Here is a 22,069-nt window from a genome sequence, read left to right as displayed (position 1 = left end):
ATCAAAGCTGCCACTTCGGGTCATTTTGAAAGTGAGTGCAATGTAGACCATAGAAAACTGTGTCACAACATGCCTGTCATGTCAACTTTTTTTTTGGTTTGTTTGTTTTATTGACGGGGTTGTCCCCGAGGATTTTTTTTCAGCAGAGATAAAAACCAGAGGGGGGGATGATCCCCACCATCCCCCCCAGCAAATCGCACCCAGTATCTATCTATCTATCTATCTATCTATCTATCTATCTATCTATCGATCGATCGATCGATCGATCGATCGATCGATCGATGTCTCAGGTCCAATGAGTGCAGTTTTATGCGGAAATGATCTGTAAGCTTTACTGAGCATCTTACAGAACCAGCCACAGTTCTTCTGGACACTTTGACTGTCACACTCGCTTCTTCATTTTGCACCAAAACCCAGCAGCCTTCGTTGTGTTTTCTTTTTTAATCTGAAAAGTCGTCTCTTATAGAATATGCTGCTTAGATACAGACTTTTTTTCTGGAACATTTAATTTTGTTCTGGAAAAACACGAATGTTTGGAACTCGAAAATGTTTGTGATGTTTTGACTCGATAATGTGGAAGTCATAAAATAGAAATCGATAAAGTTTGTATGAAAAAAATAGGGTGAGTAAGACTTTTGCACAGTACTGTATGCATTCTCTCCACATTCACTGGATATGAGCAATCAGACGCTCTGATTGGCTACCCTACTACTATGATATCAGCTCATATACCGTGAGAAGAGAAAAACAAAATGGTGGAGCGTGTTGCTGAAGCAACCAAGGGCGAAATAAAAACTGTACTCGAAAACAAAACCTCCCAAAATACAAAAAAAAGCAACAAAAAAATATGGAATAAAAGTATTTGGTAGTAAGAACGTATCTTTTTTATTAACAAGAATTATTATAACGTTGTTCACAAATTGCTCCTGTCATTTGGCCGGTTTGTTTGCATTCTAAGCGGAAATGATTTTGTCGGAGGTTTTGTATAAAGTTTTTATTCATCGAATTTGAATAAAATTCCAACTTGGTAGCCAACTCGGTGCTACACAACTCATCAGCTATCAGTTCATGTACGACTTGATTTCATGGAATAACTGTTTATATGGGTCCGTCTCAGAAACTGGTCTCTCATTTGGGACATTATGGTCGAATTTTTTTTTTTTTTCAAATTTTACTATTTTTTTTGCATTTACCTAACACTCAATGTTTTTTTTGTCATGTTTAATAAGAATAAAGATAGTATCTTGCTTTATCTGGCCTCCACTGTGGAAAATGTTTTTGATTACAATTCAAATGCTTTTGTAAAATTGATTTCCATATAAAATAACTCCATCATGAAGAATTAAAGCCCCTCCTTCACAGATGAGTGAAAATATTGAATAAATTTCCTCTTTTTGATTGCTTGGGTTAAAAATGCCAAGTTATGATGACTGAATTGATTATTCACTTAAATATGAATAATATGATGCATTTTGGGTATTTGATATGGCGAAATAGGACACAATGGAAAAATCAAGAACACACCGGAAAGATGAGAATAATGGCGGTGGTAAAAGAACAGCGACTGTACCGGCTGAAGGTCGCGCGGGTCTCTGCTGCGGCGCGCGAGCAACGGGACATCACTACCGCACCGGACGGAGCGCGAGGCGGGGGCGGGGCAAAATGACTGGCCGTAGATTCTATCAGAAGTTGGATCTAAATTGAACATGGTTGCAAAATATTGGCCAAAAATACGCAGACACTACGAAATATGAAAGTAAGATGAAAAAGAAATATTCTGTTGCCTTATACTGCAAGACTAAAACAAAATAAAACTGTCAAAACTCACCTTTTCAGTGATAACGTCCGAACAGATCACCCGCGTAACAGAAAGACCGCAAATGGAAGCGCGATCAACTTCTAACTGTTGGAGTGGAAAATTCCATTCTACACATGCAAATTGTTAATGTGTGTCCTTCCCCGCACACAAATAACACGCTACGGTAAAAAATAGACCACAACTCATTTTATGGACCCTTTTCAGTCACGTGACCTTCGTAAACGCGACCGCCATTTTGGACATGTAGTGGACTTCGGCTCAAATCGGTTTGAATGCGAGGAAGGCGACAAACATAAAAGAAAAAGGAGCGAGATGCAGAAAACTGTATTTACTAGTTTACTGTAATTATGATCTGGCAGCTATTTACACCGGATCCAGTGTAAATAGCTGCCGGAGCCAACGTCCGAGGTTCCGGAGCACGCGCGCTGGCTCAGGCCGGAGCCGCGAGCGAGCGCGCTGGCTCCGGCCGGGCCGCGAGCGAGCGCGCTCCGGAACCTCGGACGTTGGCTCCGGCAACTATTTACACTGGATCCGGTGTAAATAGCTGCCAGATCATAATTACAGTAAACTAGAATGGAATGTTAACAGCAATGTAATGCCTTTTCTGGCTAATTTTATTCGTCTTACCTCCAACAAAGTGGTCACTACACAAGCGTTGGTATGCCGCTATCCATCTTCTCCGTCGGTCAGCATCTACCGGGATCCGATAAAATGATAACCCTTGCCTTGTTTGTTGATGGTTACTACATCCAGGTGCACAACAATATAGTGGCATGATGGAAGTCTTGGTGAAAATAAACACTTTCTTTGCTGCCGTTCCTCAATGTTGGCTGTGGTAAACTACTGGTAGTACACGTCCAAAATGGCGGCCGCATTTGTCGTGACGTCACGTGAAAAGGGTCCATAGCTCAGAAATTCATACAAGACCAGCTACCATCGTAACATATTCTGTAAGAAACATATTCTATACCTAACTTTCAGCTTTCATTTTTAAAAAACAAAATCGCAGATTTATAACTAAATTTTTATATGGCGTAGTGATTTCAAGTTACTACTTTTGGTGAGGTCGTGACCTTGACCCTGAGGCTTTCGGTTTAGATCGAAACACACGATCGTATTGGTTTTGGGTCTGCGGAAAATGGGGTTACGACGGTGATCAAATATTTTGCATGATGTTTTATTACGGTTATGATTATTCTGTGAGCGCACCAATCCTTAGGTGTATAAAGTTACAACTTAACTTAAAATACAATTAGTGATAACTGTAGACTTTTCAGTGGACTACAACCTTTTTAAGGGAATGCGATGTAGTCAACCATTTATCATGTCCCAGATCAAGCCGCCATTTTTCCACAAATTTGCAGAATTTTTGCCAAATTCTGAATAGAGTATTCACATCAAAGATTTAGTTTTATCTGTATTATTTCTTTCATCATTTTATTTCAAATTAAAACCAACATCACCATTCAAAACCATATAGTTTATTGACTGTGAGTATATTTAGTGGGGTACCCCACAGTACCCAGTTTCTGAGACCCATATATATATATAGTCTTTGAAGGCATGACTTTGGTTTGTCAAGTAAATATTAAAGCTCTGGTTCACATTCCGATTATTAAGAGCAAACACTGAAGCATTAACTGTTAGCTTTGCAGCGGTTGCACAGTTCATGTAAATCTTAAATGCATCACATTTGTGTTTGCACACACACTGAGATGACTGCGAGCTTTTTGCGGTTTGTTGCGAGACTTGCCCCCCTTTACTTGCAGGCAGAATGAAGACGCGTGGATGCATATTGTGCGTGTGTGAGTTTGCATATATAATGTGTGTGTGTGTGTGTGTGTGTGTGTGTGGGAAGGGCGTTCATGGCTGCAGTCTTCTAAAATAAGTCTGCACCCTCCTCTCTGTAATTATAGTGTTTATATAATCCAGATTTTAATTTTAGACTGGAGAAGAGTTTGGCGTAAACACACACACACACACACACACACACACACACACACACACACACACACGTGGCTCAGGCACAACCTATAATTAGGGCCCGAGCCCTATAGGGCGAAGGCCCTATTGATCTTGTTCGGTTTTTTATTATTATTATTATTATTATTATTCTTATTATTATTATTATTATTATTATTATTCCTTAGTCGCGGTCGCTGTTCGGCCTTTTTTGGGGCACTTCCTGTGGACGAAAACGCGCATATTTTGGATCATTTTATCGGCATCCCCTACGCTACTCTGATCCAAAACCCCAGATCTGGGCGGGGCTCTGGGCCTCTATAGCGCCCCCGAACGCCTTGAAAATTTTGCCTTTTTTCGAAGGCTCCTGGTTGCCATATAGTTTGTCGTAGAGGAACGAAATTTGGTTCACATATGTATCTTACTGACACGAACAAAAAAAGTTCTATGAATGCATAGCCACGCCCAACAGGAAGTGAGGTAATTTTACTTTTGTGCGAAATGCATGGCCACGAAGACGGCGCAACTCCTCCTAGACCGTTCATGGGAATGTCACCAAAATTGATACACATCATCTACAGACATGGCTGACAAAAGTTACTAAATACGTTTCACGTAGGATAAAACGTTCAGAAGTTATACGTCAATCAATTTTCACTTCAAAATTTTACATGCTAAAAAATTCATGACAAATCTTCTAATTGCTCAAAACTGCTCATACTTCACACGCAAATCACTCATTGGGCTTCTGACATGTTACCCAATTTCTGTGATATTTCGCCACTGGGGGCGCTATTTTTGGGCAAAAAATCCAATCTTTCCTCAAATTTGGTCAAACTTCACGGCCACCCTCTTACTACCTCCCATGTCATGTATACCGCATTTTGGGAATTTTCGTCCATGGGGGGCGCTGTTTTTGGCCGACGCAATTGCTCCAAAACGGGTTTTTGGTAAATAATTCCATAATGCTTTTCCTTCACACCACTACCTTGTGATAGTGCGTTCCTGTTGTAGACACTTATTTTTCCAACTCATAATCGCTCATGTACAGCATAGCGCCACCTTCTGACATGGGAAAAACCAAAAAATTTATTCTTCACAAATCTATATCTCATCTTCTATTTACTCAATTGTCATCAAACTTCATACGCAAACTCTTCATAGCTCACCTGACATGTCCGCCAAATTTTGTGCACTTTCGCCCCTGGGGGTGCTGGTTATGGCGGAAATGATATTGCAGCTTCTGATTTGTCAAACTTGGCAAGCAAACTCTTTTCAAGACCCTTATTGGGGCGCTTGCCATGGTCGACAACGCACGAAATTTGGCTCCTTTTTCTTAGACTGCCACCGCTACTGAGAACCAAAAGCCCAGATCCAGCCGGGCCTCAGGGCCTCTATAGCGCCCCCTAACTCGTTGTGATTTTGGCCTCCCGCTTTAAGGTGCCTGGTTGCCATGTAGTTTGTAGGAGTGGCATGCCATTTGGTACGCATATGTATCTCACTAAGCCGGACAAAAATGTAATGCCAATGCATTAGCCACGCCCAACAGGAAGTGAGGTAATTTCACTTTTGTGCGAAATGCATGGCCACGAAGACGGCGCAACTCCTCCTAGACTGTTCATAGGAATGTCACCAAAATTGATACACATCATCTACAGACATGGCTGACAAAAGTTACTAAATAAGTTTCACGTAGCTTAAACCGCTCAGAAGTTATACGTCAATCAATTTTTAATGCAAAATTTTACATGCTTAAAAATTCATAACAAATCTTCTAATTGCTCAAAACTGCTCATACTTCACACGCAAATCCCTCATTGGGCTTCTGACATGTTCCCCATTTTCTGTGATATTTCGCCACTGGGGGCGCTATTTTTGGGCAAACAATCCAATCTTTCCTCAAATTTGGTCAAGCTTCACGGCCACCCTCTTACTACCGCCCATGTCATGTATACCACATTTTGGGAATTTTCGTCCATGGGGGGCGCTGTTTTTGGCCGACGCAATTTCTCCAAAACGGGTTTTTGGTAAATAACTCCATAATGCTTTTCCTTCACACCACTACCTTGTGATAGTGCGTTGCTGTTGTAGACACTTATTTCTCCAACTCATAATCGCTCATGTACAGCATAGCGCCACCTTCTGACATGGGAAAAACCAAAAAATTTATTCTTCAAAAATCTATCTCTCATCTTCTATTTACTCAATTGTCATCAAACTTCATACGCAAACTCTTCATAGCTCTCCTGACATATCCGCCAAATTTTGTGCACTTTCACCCCTGGGGGTGCTGGTTATGGCACAAATGATATTGCAGCTTCTGATTGGTCAAACTTGGCAAGCAGACTCTTTACGGTATTTCGCGGGGACGCATGCCCCCGCCCCCCCTGGCCGCTGGCGCGAGGGCCCGTCAAGGCCGCTTGCGGCTTTAATTTCAAAATGTAATGGGAGTTTTTTGAGTGTGCTGGCCATTGAGGGTCACTTTATTTCTACACACACACATACGCGCACACACACACACATAGAGCTGTACATTCTATAACTATGTCTTAGCTTCAAAGCAGCAAGTTAACCTTGAGCAGATATTTTTCACACTGCATTCTGTCAGACCGACACGCTGATGACCAACCCTAAAGTTCTGACCACGACACAACCAAAACCAGAGAACATTCTGTCCATGCCCGACCCATTTCTCAGCAACATGTTTTGAATCTGAACTTAACCATAGCCGAGCAGTGTTCTGTCCAAATCGTGATCGGAATGCCATCAGGTTGTCCGTCACATGTTGCTGTGTACATATCCTGTGAAAACCCTTCACATGGTGCAATTTAGACATTTTCTTCTCTATATACAGTACCAGTTAAAAGTTTGGACACACCTACTGATTCATAGGTTTTTCTGTATTTGGACTATTTTCTACATTGTAGAACAATACTGAAGACATAAAAACCTATGAAATAACATCTGGAACATATATGGAATTATGTGGTCAATAAAAAAGTGTTTAAGAAACAAAGTATGTTTCATATTTTAGATTCTTCAAAGTATCAAGCGTTTACCTTGATGACGCTTTGCACAATATTGGCATTATCTTAACCAGCTTCATGAGGTAGTCACCTGGAATGCTTTTCAAATTAATTAATTTATTTATTTATTTATTTATTTATTAGTACCAGTCAAATCTAAACCCTTGAATGTTTCTCGGTCAGAGAGGGTTCCAAGGAAGAGAAGAACGATGCAAAGAACCCATGAGGAACTTTTGTTGTTAAGAGTATTCAACAAGGTCACCAGAATCCATTCCCGTTCAGAACTTGATTTGGATTCAGCTTTGTTAATGACTTGGATTGTATTTGGGTTGTACAATAGGGACTTTGGACCTAACTTAGAGTACCAATCAAAAGTTTGGACACTCCTTCTAATTCAATGGTTTTTGCAAAGAACCTATGAGGAGCCCTTATTGCTAACAAGGCCACCAGAATCCATTATTATCCAGAACTTGATTTGGATTCAACTTGGGAAGTAGCATAGGAACTTTGGACCTGACTTACAGTACCAGTGAAAAGTTTGGACACGTTCCAATTCAAGGGTTTTTCTTTATTTTTATTAATTCAAAGTCACTTCATGTCTTAATGATGGATTCTCATTTCTCTTTACTTAGTTGAGTGGTTCTTGACATAATATGGATTACTACAGTTGTAGAATAGGGCTTTAGTCCTGGGTATGACTTTAAACTGCAACCTGTGGTGAGTCTCAGGTCCGGGAGGACTTGAGTATTGGGGAAAGTAGAGTTACCATTTAATCACCATTGCTCCCAGGTCCGCTCTGACCGGAGTGGTAGCACCTGCCTGGGTTCCAGCTATGGATTAAATAGTATATCACGAATAAGGTGCTGGCAGCAGGGCGCTTTTCGGTGCAATGTGGCAGATGAACCCTACAGGGTCAATGGCACACCACCTGATGGTATGCGGAAGAGCCACTCAAATGGCCAATGGATGGCATCACGCAGCAAGTCAGTTGTCGCTGCGGGACAACTTCCATACCTGTCAGGTCTGTGGCACTTTTGTGCACCACTTGGCATCAGGTCTGGAGGTCCAGAGAGACAACACAATGGGGGCACGACATTGTTTGCCTTACCTTACTGTGCAGGGTGCTTTGTTAGGAGAGGAGAATAGTATACAAGAGCTCACAAGGCCATGAAAATATTTTCACTCGTTCGCTTCTTTCAACTCATGAATATGTTCATTGTTCGAAGATAAACTTCATATCTTCATGCAACCGTGTAATAACACACACACACACACACACACACACACACACACACACACACACACACACACACACACCTCTGCAGGTGTGCTTATTTGTATAAACATTTCTAAGGATAAATCCAACAATTATTACAAGTCAGAAGATTAGTTATAGTGTGATCACAATAAGAATAAAACGGTGTCCTCAAAGTGATTAAGAAATATCGAAAGATGTTCCCGTTAGCAATACGTCTAATAGGAACAATTTTTATGGAATCTGTGGGGGAAAAAAGAAAGAAAAAGAATCCATATGAACTGCAGTGTGCCTACAATGTGCTTGAGTATCATGTGCTGGGTTAAAAATCTACGTTTAATGTAATAAAAATATGGACACATAATTCAGGGGAATTGCAGGCCAAAATCCATAAAAGCAGGGAAGGAGAGTAATGAAGAGAAGTGATGAGAATCCCAAACCGTTTTGTTTTGTAATTTATATTTATTTCTTCATGATGAGCTGATATATTCCTGGATAACTTAATTAGAAAACAGTTGCTGTGTGATGACATACATTTACTTCAAAACAGACTGAGAAATGGAGGACACGACGTTCTCTCTGTCTGTCTGTCTGTCTGTCTGTCTGTCTCTCTCTCTCTCTCTCTCTGTAGGCTGCCTTAACAAAGCCATGTATTCACATCTCAAGATGCATTTAAGCACTAAGTGCTCATTGTCCTCAAGGGTTTTGGCCCAAGCCAGGCTTGTGTGTGTGTGTGTGTGTGTGTGTGTGTGTGTGTGTGTGTGTGTGTGTGTGTGTGTGTGTGAAACATACTCTCTACATCAGCTAAATTGAGCTTGTGTTATGCATTTTACATGCTGGTGTATTATATTAGGAATTATACACATGTATCATACAAAGGTATCATAAACAGGGAGGCATCATACAAAGGGAGGCATCATACAGAGGGCAGCATTATACAGAAGGAGGCATCATACAAAGGCATCCACTAACATTTCAAGACAAATTCTTGTAACCCTCTGGTTGATTGCAACAATTGGAGGATGCTTTGTTGAGGCTGACATAGAATAAGGCTAGATAAAAGCAAAAGCAAGGGTTGAACATGTGGTAACATTCTAAGGTAGCATGCTGAGGTAAAATTCTGAGGTAGCACATTGAGGTAAAATTCTAATGTAGCACGCTGAGGTAAAATTCTGAGGTAGCACGCTGAGGTAAAATTTGAAAGTAGCATGCGGAGGTAAAATTCTGGGGTAGCACACTGAAGTAAAATTCTAAAGTAGCATGTGAAAGTAAAATTCTGATGGAGCACACTGAGGAAAAATTCTAAAGTTGCATACAGAGGTAAAATTCTGAGGTAGCACGCTGAGGTAAAATTCTAAAGTAGTATGTGGAGGCAAAATTCCGAGGTAGCACGGTGAGGTAAAATTCTAAAGTAGCATGCGGAGGTGAAATTCTGAGGTAGCATGCTGAGGTAAATTCTAAAGTAGCATGTGGAGGTAAAATTCTGAGGTAGCATGCTGAGGTAAAATTCTAAAGTAGCATGCAGAGGTAAAATTCTGAGGTAGCATGCTGAGGTAAATTTCTAAAGTAGCACACAGTGGTAAAATTCTGAGGTAGCATGCGGAGGTGAAATTCTGAGGTAGCATGCTGAGGTAAATTCTAAAGTAGCATGCGGAGGTAAAATTCTGAGGTAGCATGCTGAGGTAAAATTCTAAAGTAGCATGCAGAGGTAAAATTCTGAGGTAGCATGCTGAGGTAAATTTCTAAAGTAGCACACAGTGGTAAAATTCTGAGGTAGCACGCTGAGGTAAATTTCTAAAGTAGCACACAGTGGTAAAATTCTGAGGTAGCATGCAGAGGTAAAATTCTGAGGTAGCATGCTGAGGTAAATTTCTAAAGTAGCACACAGTGGTAAAATTCTGAGGTAGCATGCTGAGGTAAAATTCTAAAGTAGCATGTGGAGGTAAAATTCTGAGGTAGCACGCTGAGGTAAAATTCTAAAGTAGCATGCAGAGGTAAAATTCTGAGGTAGCACGCTGAGGTAAATTCTAAAGTAGTATCTCATCTCATTATCTCTAGCCGCTTTATCCTGTTCTACAGGGTCGCAGGCAAGCTGGAGCCTATGCCAGCTGACTACGGGCGAGAGGCGGGGTACACCCTGGACAAGTCGCCAGGTCATCACAGGGCTGACACATAGACACAGACAACCATTCACACTCACATTCACACCTACGGTCAATTTAGAGTCACCAGTTAACCTAACCTGCATGTCTTTGGACTGTGGGGGAAACCGGAGCACCCGGAGGAAACCCACGCGGACACGGGGAGAACATGCAAACTCCACACAGAAAGGCCCTCGCCGGCCACGGGGCTCGAACCCGGACCTTCTTGCTGTGAGGCGACAGCGCTAACCACTACACCACCGTGCCGCCTCTAAAGTAGTATGTGGAGGCAAAATTCCGAGGTAGCACGGTGAGGTAAAATTCTAAAGTAGCATGCGGAGGTGAAATTCTGAGGTAGCATGCTGAGGTAAATTCTAAAGTAGCATGCGGAGGTAAAATTCTGAGGTAGCATGCTGAGGTAAAATTCTAAAGTAGCATGCAGAGGTAAAATTCTGAGGTGGCATGCTGAGGTAAAATTCTCAAGTAGCATGTGGAGGTAAAATTCTGAGGTAGCACGCTGAGGTAACAATCACTTCTGTTCTGTATACCAGTTTGGCTTGGATTGTATGAAAAATACATGTACATGTTTGAAAATAGAGGTTGTGTGTATGTTTTTTTTAAACAGATTCCTATATCTAGGGTAGTTCATTGAGCCTGACAAAAATTTGACACGTTTGCTGTTGTGAATTTAACTGTCCTACAGAAAACAACACAGATAAACAACGATTCCTCCTGTTTCCCACAGTAACATAAGCTGTAATATGTCAACATGATAGCATAGCTAGCATGTTAGAAAGTATGCTAATTAATGATTAGCATGATCTTTCTTTCTTTCTTTCTTTCTTTCTTTCTTTCTTTCTTTCTTTCTTTCTTTCTTTCTTTCTAGCAACTCTTGAGCCTGTAATCTAGCAGGAATATTTATTTACCTTGCTTTTGATATTAAGTCATAGCTAATACCATCATCCTAAAAATGCTTTCGCTTGTTTCCTGAGGTAGCGATGTAGAAAAAGCCAACATAGTCAGTACACATGAAACATTTATGAGTCAGAATCACCACATACAGACATTTTATCAAGTTCTGTACTTGATCTGTATTTCCAGGAAATAAAACGACCCGTTTATCGTTTCTTGCAGCTGAATTGTCAGATATAAACTGCTATCAAATATCACACGGTTCAAGGCTCTGTGTTGTACTGTAGCCTCTATAGCACTGATGTACAGTAGATATAACCATCTACATGTACATTTGTATTTTGACAGAATAATGCCTCCACTTTGATTGAATTACTGTGTGTGTGTGAGTGTGTGAGAACATGCATGTGCCTGTGTATGTGAGTGCACTCACACATTTGACCCCTTTCATAGAGAACAAGCCCCAGGACACACATACACACACTCGTTTCTGCTTTTCCTTGAGTGGCTTTTTCCTGTAGAGTTTTTCTCCAGACCTCCATCCCCCTCCAGCAGCACTCTGGCCTGGCTGTACAGAGTGTGGGTTCCTGGGCACAGAGAGTGTGTGAAGCTGTGTGTGTGTGTGTGTGTGTGTGTGTGTGTGTGTGTGTGTGTGTGTGTGTGTGTAATATGGTCTTAGCCAGGCGGCTGATTAGGACCGGGCTGTCAAGCAGCAGCGGTGGCACTTGAAGAACTCCAGAGAGAATAGGAGCTCTTTAACAAAGAGCAGAGCAGCCTTGCTTCTGTTGTGACACACACACACACACACCACACACACACACACACTCAGGTTTTTCTCTCACACTTATATTTGTATCCATGCTATATCTAGAAACAGAAATGCAGGCTTACACTTGTGCTGGAATAGGTCATGCCGTCCCCACAGTCATATACACACAAAGCAACACACACACACACACACACACACACACACACACACACACCAGACCACTCCTGCTGTGAAGGCGCTGTAATTGGGCTCTTAGGCTTCATTAGTGGCAAATCTGAGGGGACGTTTCTCTCTCTCTCTCTCTCGCTCTCTCTCTCTCTCTCTCACACACACACACACATATCCTTTTTCCCTGTTCAGTTCCCCTCTCATGTACTACTTTGTAATGAAGAAAAATCTCAATCCAGCAGAGACACGTAGTAACACTTTCTTCGGGCCATACACTTTTTTTTGGACAGGGCTTATTTTATTTGCTTCCTTAATAGTACAAGAAAATAGACAGATAAAGTGTAATAGCATGTACTTTTTATTACATGATGGTCTTATATGTGTATCAGTATGATACTTATTATTATTGTCCAGAGCATTTCATGTTAATGGTGTTCGATATAGTAGTGGGAGGCCACGCCCACTTCACTTCATTCGAGACTGGCAGGCACAAAGACCACGCCCCTTCACATTGATTGACAGGTCCAGAAGCCATGGGTATAGTTTTCACTGTGATTGACAGAAACAGGTCAGGTTTTGAGAACATAAAATATCCAAACCCCAGAGCTTTTTTTTTTCCGAAAAGTTTGAGAACCGGCGGCACGGTGGTGTAGTGGTTAGCGCTGTCGCTTCACAGCAAGAAGGTCCGGGTTCGAGTCCCGTGGCCGGCGAGGGCCTTTCTGTGCGGAGTTTGCATGTTCTCCCTGTGGGTTTCCTCCGGGTGCTCCGTTTTCCCCCACAGTCCAAAGACATGCAGGTTAGGTTAACTGGTGACTCTAAGCCCATGTTTACATTAGACCGTATCAGCGGATCATCAGATTAACGTTTTTAAAACGATTAGTGTGCACACAGCAACACCAATACACGATTTGCGTGCACACAGCAATACCAATACACGGATACGCTCGGCTCCGCAGGCATCCTGCGCTCCAAATCACTCCGCCCTGAACAGTGAGTGCCCTCTGGAGGGTGCGCACTCCGGCCCTGCGCAGCTCACAGAGCGCGCGAGTGAAGTGAACAAGCTGTGATTCGGGACTGAGCCGCTGTGTGTGTGATCCCAGCGCATATCACTTACCACTTGCAAGTGGAAGGATGGCAAGCCTAAAGACAATCATAACTACACAATGGGCAGTATTTGCATCAGTATTTTCATACTTTTATACTCTTTAATGAAAGGTGATACAAGGCGGAAGTCCGCGCCGTTTTTCAGCAGTCGTGTCACATGACCAACGCCAGCGAATCAGGAAGGTGGATGTCACAGTGACGTTGTCCAATGAGACGCCAGCTAGCGCTCAGCACAGCGTATCCGCATATTCTGAATGTTTACACAGCACCGGAGCTGACACGATCTGGATTGAATACGTGGAAGCTGGCGGATTCCCGTTTCCCGGCGTTTCCAGGCGGTTTAATGTAAACGGACAGTGCATCCGCGAAGAAAACGAGACAGATATGGTCTAATGTAAACGTAGCCTAAATTGAGCGTAGGTGTGAATGTGAGTGTGAATGGTTGTCTGTGTCTGTGTCAGCCCTGTGATGACCTGGCGACTTGTCCAGGGTGTACCCCGCCTTTCACCCGTAGTCAGCTGGGATAGGCTCCAGCTTGCCTGCGACCCTGTAGAGAAGGATAAAGCGGCTAGAGATAATGAGATGAGATGAGTTTGAGAACCCTTTACCTAAATCTCTTTCAACTCTATTTGCGCCTTCTAACAAAATCTCATACAATTTGACGTTACACTGCATTTTTTAACACCCATAATGCACATCTGTGTCGTCCAACTCCTTCACCTAACCTGTTTCCATTTAAACAGATCATGCACAAGCAAACGAAATTGAATTGCTGCCTATGATTGTGCCTTTGTTGTCAGTTAATGCCCTTAATTATCTTTAACTTTGGAAAAACCATTTTGTATAATCAGGCTTCAATAAAAACTGTCTGGGAGAAAACGAAGGCCTTGCTATCTTCAGAGAGTCTCAGAAGGAACCCGAACAGTGTATATGATCAGTTTTAGGGTCTCTTGATAAATTAAAGCACCTCTTTGTAACTTACAGAGTCTCGTTGTAAAATGAAGGGATTTGTTTAGGTTGTTCTTATAAACTGAAAGTTCTGGTTTGAAGCTGTATGGTGCCAGATGTGGGGAATATACAGGGTCTCATTTTCACCTCATTTAACCAACTCTGCTGAGCCCATAATGCATGTGCAGTGGGTGACATAATTGCAACATCCACCATTAAACCCGTACCGCCTTTTTGTAACACGTTATTCGAACAACTCTTTAAGGCATTTAAAGCCTTTTTTTGGTCTAACTTACAAGGTAATATATGTAAGTATTGTATATTAAGCTCTGTAGATAGAGGTAAAAATGGATAGTATGGACACATTATATTTTTGCTTAGAAATCCCAACAGTTCATAAAGACCACTAGCTGACTGTTAATCATTAGAAGGCCTTTAAGTGGTCTTTAAGAACCATTGGGATTTTTGTTAAAAAATACCTTTGTACTTTCCATAAATGACCATTTACCTGTTAAAATTGGATGATATGACCAGTGTTGTAGTCGAGTCACTAAACCGAGTCCTAGTCCAGTCTCAAGTCCCCAGTGTTCAAGTCCGAGTCAAGGACAAGTCTCATTTCATCTCATCTCATCTCATCTCATTATCTCTAGCCGCTTTATCCTTCTACAGGGTCGCAGGCAAGCTGGAGCCTATCCCAGCTGACTACGGGCGAAAGGCGGGGTACACCCTGGACAAGTCGCCAGGTCATCACAGGGCTGACACATAGACACAGACAACCATTCACACTCACATTCACACCTACGGTCAATTTAGAGTCACCAGTTAACCTAACCTGCATGTCTTTGGACTGTGGGGGAAACCGGAGCACCCGGAGGAAACCCACGCGGACACGGGGAGAACATGCAAACTCCACACAGAAAGGCCCTCGCCGGCCCCAGGGCTCGAACCCAGGACCTTCTTGCTGTGAGGCGACAGCGCTAACCACTACACCACCATGCCGCCCCAAGGACAAGTCATTAAAGAAATTTTTGAGTCGAGTCCGAGAACAAGACTCCAACCACACCATTTTTTCATTTTTTTCATTTCATTTCATTTTATTTGAAAGGGACCATGTGCAATTAAAAACATAAATGTTACCATTTGATGCACTGCACCAGAGTTAGCCTTAGGCTAATTTACATCTGCAGTCCCTACTTAAAAATACATATGGCACAGATAAAATCACTCAGCAAGTGTTGACATGATGCTGGCTGTTGCTGCCTTTATGTGAAAGCGTCTCTGCTACTGTGTTGGACTAACGTTACTGCTTGACTGCCCCATTTTAGTTAATAGGCTGCAGATAAAAAGCTTGTTCATCGCTCAGCAAGCCCCGCCAACTATCAACAGGGCAAATAACATACACTACCGTTCAAAAGTTTGGGGTCACTTTGAAATGTCCTTATTTTTGAAAGAAAAGCACTGTTCTTTTCAATGAAGATCACTTTAAACTAATCAGAAATCCACTCTATACATTGCTAATGTGGTAAATGACTATTCTAGCTGCAAATGTCTGGTTTTTGGTGCAATATCTCCATAGGTGTATAGAGGCCCATTTCCAGCAACTATCACTCCAGTGTTCTAATGGTACAATGCGTTTGCTCATTGCCTCAGAAGGCTAATGGATGATTAGAAAACCCTTGTACAATCATGTTAGCACAGCTGAAAACAGTTGAGCTCTTTAAAGAAGCTATAAAACTGACCTTCCTTTGAGCAGATTGAGTTTCTGGAGCATCACATTTGTGGGGTCGATTAAATGCTCAAAATGGCCAGAAAAATGTCTTGACTATATTTTCTATTCATTTTACAACTTATGGTGGTAAATAAAAGTGTGACTTTTCATGGAAAACACAAAATTGTCTGGGTGACCCCAAACTTTTGAATGGTAGTGTAGCATGTCACTTCCTTTTGTGGGTGGAGTCTTGCCAAATAACGATTGAAGTTCGAGGTTGTCCCCATCGTCTCCTCGATAGTTCTTCTACATATGGGACACATAGCAGTGCATTTTTTCCTACTGCACAAGAAGCCTGTATAAGCAAAGCAGACAATCCTAGAATCCTAGAAAATGTAAAATTGTTTACATTTTTATGAAAACGCATTGCATAAATAAATGTTTAAATAGGAACAAATACCATCCACCTAGCTACCCGTCACTCGCAGTAACAGTGGAATTGGTTGATGTTGTAGGAAAACTTGTTGGAGGAAGACCTACAATAATATGCATTGTGACAAGTCACAGACCCAACTCCAACCCCAAACAACTCATTATTCCATTCTTTAAGCGAATTAATTTTATTGTATGAATAGTGTTTTTTAACAACAGACATTGTCACAAAGCAGCTTTCCAGAAATCTGGATGTACAATAGCTTTAGGTTCTTAATGAACAAACCAGAGATGACCATGACAAAGAAAAACTCCCTGAGACATCATGAGGAAGAAACCTTAGCAAGAACCAGACTCAAAAAGGTGACACTTGATAGTGGGATTATAAATTATTAATTTTCTATATAAAACTATAAAATAAAACAGTTGTAAGTGTCTTGAATAGGTGTTCATTTTGAGCATGTTGTGAATAAGAGTCCTGGGATGACACTGGAAATTCTTTATGTTTACAGCAGTTCAAATTATGGAAGTTTATCGCTCGTGTTGTAGTACTTGAGATTGGTCTCGGTCTTAAGACCACTTTTTGAAGGTCTCGGTCTCGTCTTGGAATTGAACGCATGTTTTACTCGGTCTTGTCTCGGTCTCAGACATGGAGGACTCGGAATTTTATTTCAAGACCGGTCAAGACCACAGCTGTGGGGATTTCACTAAATTGCCTGTGTATTGTCTGATTTATTTGTTATCATTGTTACTGTGATTGGATGTAAAATTTCCTGCTTTAAATGCAACCAATAACATGACTAATTGCTAATTCAAACTTTTTCTTCCTGTTAACAGCTGTCACCCCACCCCCACCCCTGGTCTTGACTTGGTCTTGGTCTCAGGGGTGGCGCTAGAGATGTTGGGCCCTATGAAAGAATATAATCCCCCCCCCCCCCCCCCCCCCCACACACACACGTCTGGTAACCTGACTTCTTCATGATGGTGTCAATCTACTGATGGTTCACCATCAATTCTGCTTCTACCCTGCACAGCTAACACTAGTGCTGGATTGGAAAGCAACAAACCTAACATGGTGTCACGCTCTGGTTCTGCCTACGCAAGACTGTACCATGTAATGAATAAGGAGACGGGTGAAATATAAAGGCTATCTATTCTAATAATTTTGTGGAAAATGGAAAACCAAACCATAAGGTTGTTGTTTCAAGAGACAAAAGTATTGTTATTTTTAAAATTAATTTAATTTACACATGGTAATAATGTTACTATTGTTCTCTGAGGGCCCCCTGTCAATGCTGGGCCTTTAGAATCATCCTAACTCCCCCCCCAACAGTGCCCCTGCTTGGCCTTAGTCTTGACTTGATCTCAACCCTTCAGAGTCTTGGTCTTAACTTGATTGCAACCCCTCAAAGTCTTGGTCTTGTCTTGATCTCAATACACTTTGGTCTTGGTCATGACTTGGTCTCGGTTTAGGTAGTCTTGACTCCAACACTAGTTATTGCACTGTGATTTTATTGCCACTGTATCAGAAGAATTAAAATTGTTTAAGCTTATTAAAAACCTTATTAAAACTACAGGCCATACATCAGTGTCATTATTTACAATTCCGACACAAATAAAGCTCATTTGCGGACAACATTCTCAACTTGAAATCCGTTGCCTTGGGGTCTGTTTGACCTTGGGGCCCAAGCACTTGCCCTCTAGTTTTGCCTCTGTGGGCAATAATATCAGGTTACGCAGACTCATTTTAACCAACCAACTCTATAAAGCCTATGGAAGTGGCATTGAAACACAAAATATAGAATTTTATTTTCACCAACAGTAGGCAAGTTTCCATTGCAGGTTTGTCAAAATAGAAGTGACAGAATACTTGTGAATGCTCTGTGTTTCTGTTGAGTGATATGTGACTAAAGCAGGGTTTCCTTTCTCCTCTTGTGATAATCATTCCAATTAAACATGCCGATGGATTTCCAAGACTTAATAAATGTTGGCACAGTGATTTCGATTGCACCCATGGAAGTGTTTAATCAAAGGCGATGAGGGCATCTGATGTACACTACTGTTCAAAAGTTTGGGGTCACCCAGACAGTTTTGTGTTTTCCATGAAAAGTCACACTTTTATTTACCACCATAAGTTGTAAAATGAATAGAAAATATAGTCAAGACATTTTTCTGGCCATTTTGAGCATTTAATCGACCCCACAAATGTGATGCTCCAGAAACTCAATCTGCTCAAAGGAAGGTCAGTTTTATAGCTTCTCTAAAGAGCTCAACTGTTTTCAGCTGTGCTAACATGATTGTACAAGGGTTTTCTAATCATCCATTAGCCTTCTGAGGCAATGAGCAAACACATTGTACCATTAGAACACTGGAGTGATAGTTGCTGGAAATGGGCCTCTATACACCTATGGAGATATTGCACCAAAAACCAGACATTTGCAGCTAGAATAGTCATTTAGCACATTAGCAATGCATAGAGTGTATTTCTGATTAGTTTAAAGTGATCTTCATTGAAAAGAACAGTGCTTTTCTTTCAAAAATAAGGACATTTCAAAGTGACCCCAAACTTTTGAACGGTAGTGTACGCAGTAATGGAAAGGCAAAGTCTTTATTCCTGGCATGGGACATGTATCAAGGATTTCTGGAAGGTCATTGTCCCTAATGATTTTACAGAGGTCCAGTGGATCCAAATTTCATAAATGACCCACTTATTATTTGATGAGTTATGTAATGCAATAGAACCCGTTGTACCCAATGGGAGCCGGTTCCAACCAAGAAACACAGAGCCATAAATGGCGATCTCATGCCATATGACTTAAATGCAAAAAATGTGTTTCCATTTCATCCATCCACTATCTGTAACTGCTTATCCTGTTCAGGGTTGCAGGCAAGCTGGAGCCTATCCCAGCTGACTATGGGTGAAAGGCGGGGTACACCCTGGATAAGTAGCAAGGCTAACACATTGAGACAAACTACCATTCACACTCACGGTCAATTTAGAGCCACCAGTTAGCCTAACCTGCATGTCTTTGGGGGAAACCAGATCACCCAGAGGAAATCCACACAGACACGTGGAGAACATGCAAACTCCACACAGAGACTCCCCTGTTGGCCACTGGGCGCGAACCCAGAACCTTCTTGCTGTGAGGAGATAGTGCTAACCACTACACCTCCATGCCACTTGTTTCCATTTCATCTCATCTCATCTCATTATCTCTAGCCGCTTTATCCTTCTACAGGGTCGCAGGCAAGCTGGAGCCTATCCCAGCTGACTACGGGCGAAAGGCGGGGTACACCCTGGACAAGTCGCCAGGTCATCACCGGGCTGACATATAAACACAGACAACCATTCACACTCACATTCACACCTACGGTCAATTTAGAGTCACCAGTTAACCTAACCTGCATGTCTTTGGACTGTGGGGGAAACCGGAGCACCCCGAGGAAACCCACGCAGACACGGGGAGAACATGCAAACTCCACACAGAAAGGCCCTCGCTGGCCACGGGGCTCGAACCCGGACCTTCTTGCTGTGAGGCGACAGTGCTAACCACTACACCACCGTGCCGCCCTTTCAGAGGGTTTTTTTCCCAAAATTTACGTTTCCATTACTCTTTTCTTAGCTCGCAATTTCAAATTGCGCATTAAGCAGGTTACCCACCTAGTGTCTGTTTTAAACTCATGGGATTATTATTGCTACTTGATCTCTATTATACTGTACATTATGGTGTATTTATATCCATATGGCATTGTATCTTACGGCTTTTGGGTTTTTTCGCTGTCCACTTTCATTTCCTCTGCCCATAGTTTCCATGTCTTAGCCATGCCAAAGTGAAGCCAGTGTGAGCATCCTGGCCTCAGTGCCTCCACTTCAGGCCCTGTGGTCAGAGGAGACAAATTGAGCTGAACCGCCATGGACAGAGGGAACCATAGGGCAGGGTGGAGCTGAACAGGGCACAGTGCCATCAGTACCCAGGCACACCCACACATAGGCATCTGGGCTGCCAGTTAACACAAAGCTAGGCTGGGAGACTAAAGCTTACTGACGTAGAGATACGCTGGTTTTAGCAGCGGGTAAGTAAGCGCTGCTTGAGCAGCGGTTGAACTGTTTTTAGCAGTGCTGTGATCTTGTGTGCGTGTGTGAGATCGTATATACACAGCTGACATATTTCACATGCATAATCACATATCCAGAGCTCTGCCTCTGAACCCACACTAATAAAGTCTTCTTTTGCAGACCAGCCACTCACAATGGCCTTGGTTCTGGACGTCTCTCTCTCTCTCCCTTATTACACCCTAGTCATTTCATAACATTGGCAAATAAAAACTTTAAACCAAGCCAACCAGCTATTAGATGACCACAGCAAAATAAGAGAGAAAAAAGTTAAAGGTAAAAGACGAGGTCATCCCAGTTTGGCAAAAAGTGCACGATTAATTTCATAAAAAGCTTCATATGTCAGTGCAGAGGAAAATCACTTAGCCGTATCTCTGTTCTAAACACCATTAAACTCTCAATAAAACATTTTCATAATAACAGAATCTTTTGTGTGTATAGCCGACTAACCAGTTGAGTCACTGTTTATGGTCAAGACCCCTTGTGTCCGTTGGCTGCTTAACTTCTGCAAGGTAAGCAAAAATGTGTCCAAATCTCACTTCTTGATCCAGTCGTTCCCACAAGTCAAGGATATGAAATAGCTGAGGCACATTAGCGTGCAAAATTCGATTCACAGTGTCGGATTAGTGGCCTATTTAAACACAGTGGCCTATAAAAACAATCAACTCGAGATATTTACCATTTTATTGCCCCAATCTTGTTTTTTTTTCTTTTCTTACTGCATCCTTTACCGTGTCCTCCCTCATCCCTTCCTCCACTCCAAGTTCTCTTCCTCCAATTCTGCTCTCCACCTGTTCTTCCTCTCCATGCCTGTCCATCATGCTTTGCTGCAGGAAGTGCTCCCAGGTTGACCCTCGACCCCAGGCAGCTGGGCTGCATATAAACAGCTCATTTTGTCTGCTTCCTGTTTGGCCTGAACGGGTGCGGCGCCTATTTTAGTCTGTTTACAGATGGTCCTTCTTCAAGAAGCTGTGTGTGTGAGAGAGATCGGATGTGTGTTTGCGTGCTTATGTGTGAGGGTCTGTAGGTTTTTATGCTGTTTGATAGTGAGCGCTGCTGCTGTCATTACACAGTTTTCAGAAAGAGGTTGAAGTAGCGTGTTTCATGAAGCGCACCGTCCCTGGAACTGTAATTGTGCTCTATTTTATTCTGGTTGAAACTGGACTAGCCATGAGTCACATGATTGCGAATGTATGTCCTGAAATAGCTGATCTTCATGAACCATGTGTTCCCCAAACACATGTTAGTAGAAATGAGACCATAGCCCCAGCGAGGTTCGTGAGCTCATAGTGCACACAGTGGTTCCATATGTGTGTAAACGTTCACTTTCTAAATGATAGGCCTACTTTCTTACTCGCCAGTGAGTGACTTATCAGAATCTGTATTTCTTTCGTCTCTGGATTCAATTAGCCAGTTTGAGTCTTTGCCAGTGAACTCTCTTTGTCTCTCCTTCGCTCCATCTGTCTGTTTCTTTGTCATACCAAAGATGATGGTGCTTGTGGAAATAACTTGAGTTGCTAATCAGTAGGAGCCTCCTAATGTGTGGTGTAAAAATGCTAATCATGTCAAAGGAAACAGCAAAAATGCTACCGTTGGCATAGCTCACGAAGCTCTTATCGAGGATGTTACAAATACAACAGTTCTCTTCAAAACCAATTTGCAATATTTTTCATTTTTAGTCATCATGTCTTAATTTAATAGTGTGAAAATA

At 42.0% G+C, this 22,069-nt stretch overlaps 1 protein-coding gene across 2 annotated transcripts in view; it reads left to right on the top strand.

The window, feature by feature from the left end:
* The window catches only part of adgra2 (adhesion G protein-coupled receptor A2), a 161,865-nt gene that overhangs the window by 35,235 nt on the left and 104,561 nt on the right, over window positions 1-22,069 (top strand). The window lies entirely within an intron of this gene.

The sequence above is a fragment of the Neoarius graeffei genome, chromosome 10, assembly GCF_027579695.1.
Source record: "Neoarius graeffei isolate fNeoGra1 chromosome 10, fNeoGra1.pri, whole genome shotgun sequence".
NCBI classification, from domain to species: Eukaryota; Metazoa; Chordata; class Actinopteri; order Siluriformes; family Ariidae; genus Neoarius; species Neoarius graeffei.
This window is presented reverse-complemented; position numbering and strand designations above follow the sequence as displayed.